The sequence below is a fragment of the Misgurnus anguillicaudatus genome, chromosome 15, assembly GCF_027580225.2.
Source record: "Misgurnus anguillicaudatus chromosome 15, ASM2758022v2, whole genome shotgun sequence".
NCBI lineage: Eukaryota > Metazoa > Chordata > Actinopteri > Cypriniformes > Cobitidae > Misgurnus > Misgurnus anguillicaudatus.
Genome location: NC_073351.2, coordinates 20,930,022 through 20,937,829, shown reverse-complemented (window position 1 = coordinate 20,937,829; position 7,808 = coordinate 20,930,022). Strand labels below are relative to the sequence as shown.

General features: G+C 33.4%; 1 long non-coding RNA gene across 1 annotated transcript in view; it reads right to left on the bottom strand.

Annotated features, from left to right (window-relative positions):
- Nucleotides 1-307: 307 nt before the first annotated feature.
- Nucleotides 308-7,808, bottom strand: part of LOC129419615 (uncharacterized) — a 353,983-nt gene continuing 346,482 nt past the window's right edge. The window contains exon 7 of the long non-coding RNA XR_012357709.1: nucleotides 308-672. This is a non-coding gene — a long non-coding RNA (uncharacterized lncRNA). The remainder of the gene's footprint in view (nucleotides 673-7,808) is intronic.

Here is a 7,808-nt window from a genome sequence, read left to right as displayed (position 1 = left end):
TTTTCTCAGTGTATGTCCATAATAGCACATTCACACAGACACATACAAGACAGTTATTGACAAACAGCGATCAATAAAGTCCATGCTTATCACCATTTGGACCTGTTAGATGTGACATATAGATGTGGTCTATAAATACCAAGCTAAAGTCATTTTTATGATTTATTGTTTTCTACATAAAATTATCTCACATAATGTAAAGAACATTCTGTAAAGGTCATGTCATGTCAAAGATTAAAATCAATGTAAGAATCAAACTGTATGCTCCTAATCTCATAATTAGATTTGGAAACTTGTTTTTTTTACACACAGGGTGACATATATGCTAAAGTTTGTGCATGCATGTCACTACTTGTGTGGGCATCGTACTCCAAGTAAGTAAGATTTACATGTCACAGAACCTGAAAAGGTTAAGGTTATGAATTCCAGCTGTCAGTGACATCACATAACCTGGCAAATTGTCAATAAAATCCAAACCACAGGGTGTTTTTCCTGCAGTCCCCAGCGTTGTCTTGTCTCAGATTGAGGTCTCTGGCTCAGCCTGCCAGCTTAGACAATAGGGGTCCTGCCAAGTCCAGTGGCATTTTGTCTGGTTGTATATTATCTGAAATCAAATGCTCTATTCTGCTCCCACCACTACACATCGAACAATCAGCACTGATGTGGGAATGCCTGTAATGCACACAATAGGACGTTGACATTTATACTCAGCTGAGGAAAAAAATGAAAAGAATTATAGGCATAGCATTCATTTTTCTGCATAAGACAGGAGTGTAGCTAATGACAGTTTAATACAGGGCTGTTAATAAAGATAGCACTTCATAATGGGAGGTGGAGAGTCATTCAGAATGGACACCTGTTTGCCGAGCCACTCGGCATGTGGACAAATAGAGGACTAGGCGTAGTGGGACTAATACGTTTTATACAAGCCTTTGTGGCATTATCGAATGCTAAATCAAGTTCAAGGCATTTATCATTTATTTTCTCCTCACTATGGATAATTGCTTAACATATATGTATCTGCTGTGCACCTGCTTACAGAAATAAACACCATTTATGTGCTTTTCCAAATTGTTCATCATGCAATAAATATGGCAAATACATCTACTGTATAGGTGTCATTTTCTTTACGTTTCCAAAAGCAAAACACTTCCTGTCTGTATTTACCTGCAGCGTGCTTTACTAACAATGTGTACACTGATACTACAATACCATACTAGCTGGGCATCTGAACCTGTTATCCAAGACCTTGACAAAAAGCCAATTCTTTTTCCAGTAAGATCGCTCCTGCCGTATAAATCCTATAACACAAGATTAAGCCTTTTGACCACACGGAAGAGATAATGACATTAGCTAATGTCTCGCTGTTACAGTAATGCTGTGTGTAGCACACAGAGATACACACAACCTCATGTTGCACTAGCATGGTCCAGATCCAATAAGTGTAAACGGAGACATGTTTGATTAAACCGCAACCTACAGTATGACTTTAAAGATAATGCACGCATGTTGCATGCAAAGGGTTATGATAGTCTGAAAACTTTAAAAATACAGTGCATAATTTTTGCATCCACTTTTTTAAGTAAGTTTTACTTACCATTTAAGCAGTTGCATAAAATGTATGGAGCCCCTAAGGAGACATGGAGCAAAAATTTAAAAAGTTTAGTTTCGCGTACGCACGTGAGCATGCAAAACTAAACTTAAAAAAATTCTGCACATGAAGGTTTTGCGTGAGCACATAAAACTTTACATTTTTTTTTAACTCCAATGTCACCTTAGGGGCTCGGTAGTAATGTTTCTATTAAGTTATTGGTATGCTACTTTATGTATTCGGCTAAATATACTGTAAGTAGGAGAGTTTCCTGTGGTCTGCAGGACACTTCAGGTCAATGTGTACAGATTGGCCCTTGTCAGTAAGAGATGACAGGCTCTTTGTTGGGAGTTTTCCTTGGTTGGCAGTGTGGAGTTGGGTTAATTCGGTTGACCCATGTTTGTTTTCTTTCAGGCTAATGTTCCTAAGAGCTTCAAGCTCTCATCCTGTGATAGCTCTGCAATGCTTTGTGCCTGCAGCCTCAGTGGTGTAAGATTTTACCCCCTTGAAATTGATGGAAACCCAACCCTAAAACAAGACAAGCATATCAAGATTGTAGAGTCCGCTTACTTTGCTGACTTTCTCCGAAAACTCTGCTCTTGTGCCAGCGAGTGAGATTATATGATACCAAAAGCTTTTGTAATCGCTTAAATCACAGACAAAGTTTTGTATACTTACTAAATAAGAACAATTAATCAGTTTGAGAAATAATATGAATTAAACATGCACTGAAAAAACACAAATAGCTAACAAACTATAAAAACATGAGAAATTAAGCATTAAAACAGACACTTGGAATTAGAAATCAGTTATATAAATATAGAGATAAATATTTAAAAGACAGTAAACTACTTTATGATATTGTGCTGCTTAGTTAGTTATTTTTTTATGACAAGCCTTTCAGCAAAAATTTTACACACCATTACTTCGTCAATGTAATCTGTGGTAACCTCAATAGCCCTTCTAGACATGGCTAGAAAAAGTTTTCAGCAAGACTACAACATAAAAATATGTCATCTGAACAGCAGGCGACAAGTCATAAAAGTCAGTGAACTGCCTCATACTTATCACTCCAACGGTTCATATAATCTATTATTTTCCCCTTTAAATAAAACAGAAAAGTGTATATACTAAAAGTCAAGACACACTTTCTTATTAATTAAATTTCTTATTAATTTCTCCTAATTCTTTATGATCATAAAAACCTTTGGATCAAAAATGTATGATTTAAATGTAAAAATGTATTTTGTGCACTCTTACACATTGTGAACTTAAATGTTATTAAAAATCTATGAAAAAACAGTACTAAAAAAAATACAGCACACTGTAAAAAATACTTTGCTGCCTTAAAATTTTTTGTTGAATCAACTCGGATTTACAAGTCATTTCAACTTACTATTATTTATCTTGACAAGAGATGAGTTGTTATAACTACAGATGAGTTGTTATAACTTATAAAATTATGTTGACTTTTCTCAACTATATTTGATAAGTTGTGACAACTCATCTCTGTTGACATGACTTGTAAATCTTTGTTGATTTAACAAAAAAAAGTTTTTTTACATTGCATGTTTAAAGCACAAATGTTAATTCTCTCTCATTTGTTAGTTTGAATAATAGCGTCTACTAAATTAATTATAAAATATTTATTTTTAAAATGAACAAATAAAAATATTCAGTATAATGTAAATGTCCACACTGTAAAAAATACTTTGCTGCCTTAAAATTTTTTGTTAAATCAACTAATATTTACAAGTCATGTCAACAGAGATGAGTTGTCACAACTTATAAAATATAGTTGAGAAAAGTCAACTTAATTTTATAAGTTGTAACAACTCACCTGTAGTTATAACAACACATCTCTAGTCAAGATAAATAATAGTAAGTTAAAATGACTTGTAAATCCGAGTTGATTCAACCAAAAATTTTAAGGCAGCAAAGTATTTTTTACAGTGCAGCATACTATATACACTGTAAAAAGTAAAAGTTGTATCTACTTAAACAAATTACTTCAATTGGTAACACAAAGAAATTTTAGCTTTTTCAATTTAGATTTTTCAGTTGAAGTGAGAAAATTTTAAGTAAAAAAACCTTAAAAAATTACTTCAGTTGGTACCACATAAAGAAATGTAAGCTTTTTCAACTTTTTGAAAAAAAGCAGTTTTCTAGGTGTTACCAATTGAAATATATTTTTTAAGTTAATCCACTTAATTTCACTTTTTACTAGAAACTTCATTAATTTCATAAAGATGATGGAGAGATATAAGAAAATTTTTTAGGCCACTGCATAATTCTTTTAGTTAAATTTGTGTTTGTCTATAGTTTTGATGGCTACTATTACGGTATTTTAAACAATTATAATGCAAAACTCTCCAACAAAGAAAAACAGGCAAATGTTTGTACTTCTATACAGCCTTGTTTTACTTTTATAGGCTAATTCAAGTAAAGGTGATTTAGAAAAAGGCTCAGTAATGCAAGAAAAGGTTGACTGCCCATAACCATTGCTCTTTGTAACCTGTGAACCCTTCTGTATGACCTCTTCAACGTACAATTCATTTGGTAATTTGAATCAAATGAAAGTGTGTCGTGAGACGTTACTCACAGGCAGTGGCGGGAGCAACGAGCATCTCAGTGCTCCAGATGTGAGTGGTGTTTTATTACAAGAGAAAAGAAGCTGATAGCTGCAGGTGCTAGGGCTGACATAGCAGGACTGGCTTTCCTCTGTCTTGGCAGAGAAAAGTGGGGGTTGGAGGGGGATATCCATTGCCTGTGTTTAATCAGGGCCAGTCGTATGGGATGGGACTCATTGCTCTTTGATGGAGAGCACTGTTATGAAGATGGACAGTCACTTTGCTCTCTAAGCGAAACCATCGTTTAGCCTCAAATTCTGGGAGAAAAGGTCCATTTGTTATCCACAGGGGAGTGATGTACCCAGGGCCAGACAATGTTGGGTGAGAGCGCCATGCATTTGCCAAACAATTACATTATTAAGCATATATTTGGGTGCAGGATGGAAGCGAAAATTACAAGGGGTTTTGAATCTGAAAAGGGAATTTTCTGTTTACCCTAGCTGTCACTGGGGCTGTAACCTTTCAAAAACTACAACTTTGCACCTAAAGAGTTCATATTATTACCTTAGAGGTACATATTGGTATCTCAAAAGTACATATTTCCACCAAATGTATACATATCTATACCAAATGGTACATATTAGGACCTTTTTAAAAGGTACTGCCCCAGTGAGCTGAGGCACATATTTTGACAAACTTTTTTCAGCACAGGTTTTGCTATACACTGAAATAAAGTATTCATTCAATTTACTCAATTTTTTAAGGTAAGTGGTCGCAATCAATTTATTTATGCTACATTTAAACAAAAGTTTTTTGTTTTGTTTTGTATTTCTATTTTTTTTTTTTTGTTTAAATGTAGCTTAAATTAATTGATTGCGACCACTTACTTTAAAAAAAAAAGGGTAAATTGTATTAATAATTTTTTTTCAGTGTACTTGTGAGTGCAAATCTTTGAAAATGTACCAGTAAATCATGCCCAAAACTCAATATTAATTAAATGTCAAATTACCACAAATTGGTAAGAACAAATTGTATTATAAATCAAACACTGCAAACATACACTGTAAAAAATAAAACTAAAAATAATACTTCAACTGGTAACTCCCAAAATATTTAAGTTTAACTTAAAAAGTTAGAAAATTTTAAGTTGAAAATTTTTAAATATTTTAGGTGTTACCAGTTGAAGTAACATTTTAAAGTTTTTTTCACCTTAAATTTTTCCCTTAAAGTTTTTTAAAAGTTTAAATTAAAATGTTTAGTTGTTACCAATTGACGTAAGTTTTTTAAGTAGAGAAGCTTTCACTTTTTACAATGTTGTTGTGTATGAATTAGTTTTATAGGTATAGGGTAGAAGATGAAGTTAAATCAACTTGGTTTTGCAAGTCAGTTCAACATACTATTATGTAATAAGTTAACATAACTTACAAAAACAAGTAAATTTTTTAAGTTAAAGTAACATAAAAGTATATGTTGATTTGACAAAAATGTTGGATTTTTCACAGTGTACATGAATATATATTATAATGAAATGACAACATTTAAAAGAAATTAAAAATAAAGTTAAACATTCTTTAGCATTTTAGCTTTTAATAGTCTTTGCACTGTAAAAAATACTTTGCTGCCTTAATTTTTTTGTTGAATTAACTTGGATTTACAAGTCATTTCAACTTACTATTATTTATCTTGACTAGAGATGAGTTGTTACAACTACCGGTGAGTTGTTATAACTTATAAAATATAGTTGAAAAAAGTCAACTTCATTTTATAAGTTGTAACAACTCATCTCTTGTCAAGATAAATAATAGTAAGTTGACATGACTTGTTAAATCTGATTTAACAAAAATTTAAGGCAGCAAAGTATTTTTTTACAGTGTGCCTTTTGTGCAACAAGATGGTATTTGTTACAGTTTTTTTATGAAATCATACAGTCAATTTGTACAGCACCTTTACTTTTAAGAGTGCATGAAAGGTTCTTTACAATATAATCAAAACAACCTGTTGTATGTGACCTTCACATTTCAGTAGACCAAGAGCTGAAATACTAGTGTGAAACATATTATTGTGACCACAATTAAACTTGTTTATTAGTCATATTGTTACATAAAGTGCTTTTACAAAATGTAATGCCTCTAGCAGTCAACGTGATAATTCAATATGACAAGCAATAATTGGGGAGAGACTCAAGTTCTTTGGTCAGGTGACACAAGCACCTAATTAGTGTTTATTTTGGGGTTTACTGGCCCTTCAACTCTGAGCTATTGAAATGTCACTCTGTGTGACCCTGCGACAGAGTGAGAATGTCATTTGTAAACACACAGACACTATGAAACCCACGGCTAGATTATTATTAAAGACAGCTGACTGACAGGACCAAAGAAAATACTGCATCTTTAAATTAGTGGCAGAGCTTTGTCTTATTTAAGATAAAATAAGCTTAGTGTTAAACATTAGTGTTTCTAATAGTATCACATGGCATGACCTATGACATATTTTCCACCATCATTCTCGATCCAATTTACACAGATAACATTATCAAATTCTTAATGCACTCTTAGCATCACTTCGATAGAGCCCACCAATCTCAATTTGATCTGGGATAACTTCACAGTTACTTTTCACCAGTGTGATTTATTAAGAGATTGCCTAACTAACTGCTGAGGAATGGGCCTTGCCCTTAGTCAGGCAAGTGCAGGGAAGACAAGTGTATCTGAAGTCCTAATTCTTAACTCAATCATCTGCTCGCGATGTGAATTGCATTATGGATCATTCTGACAAGACAGACCGCCCCAGTCTTGGACACGAATTTCGACAGAGATTCCAATATGCTAAGCAGTAGAGTGTCAGAGAGGTTAATATACATGAGAAAGAGCTCCTTAAAGTTCCTATCTGTCTTGCCTGTCTGAAAGTCTAGATATTCTAATGAGCATTGCTAATAAAAATGCAAAGGAATCAATTAGTTTAATTAAATCTGGCAACACATACTGACTTCCAATGTTTAAGGTCACGGAGTAATTCTCAATCACGCACACAAACATACAACACAGGCATATGCACACTAGACCAGGCAAAATTATACTGATATAAACAATGTTTAAACAATCAAAACTAATGTATGATTGTGTATGACATATCGACATTAAAATCAGTCATTAACAAAAAAAGAAGAGAAATGAACACTGTAAAAAAAATCTGTAGAAATTTCAATGTTATTGCAGCTGGGTTGCCGGTAATTTACCGTAGATTTACATTTATGTTATTTACTGGGCAAGAGTTTGCTCAAAGCCAAATAAATTTTAAATACCAACAAGTCTTTATCTTTACAGAATAAAACCATACAATAACAGCCTCATGCAAAGCACTCTGGGAATCAGAAATCATCATCAACCTTTTTCTGTTTTTTGCTTCAGATTTTGTTTCCCAGAATGTTTTGCTTGATGCCGTTCTCTTAGTTCTACTCTGTAAAGACAAAGACCCGCAAACGTTCAATGTTCATTCAACCTTGAACAAACTCCTGCCAGCAAACAACACAAATGCAAATCCACGGCAAATTACCGGCAACCCAGCTGCAAATTCTACGGACTTATTTTACAGTGAAGAGTTTGGTTCTAAAACACAATAAATCCATTTTTGACTAGTTTCAGTGTGCT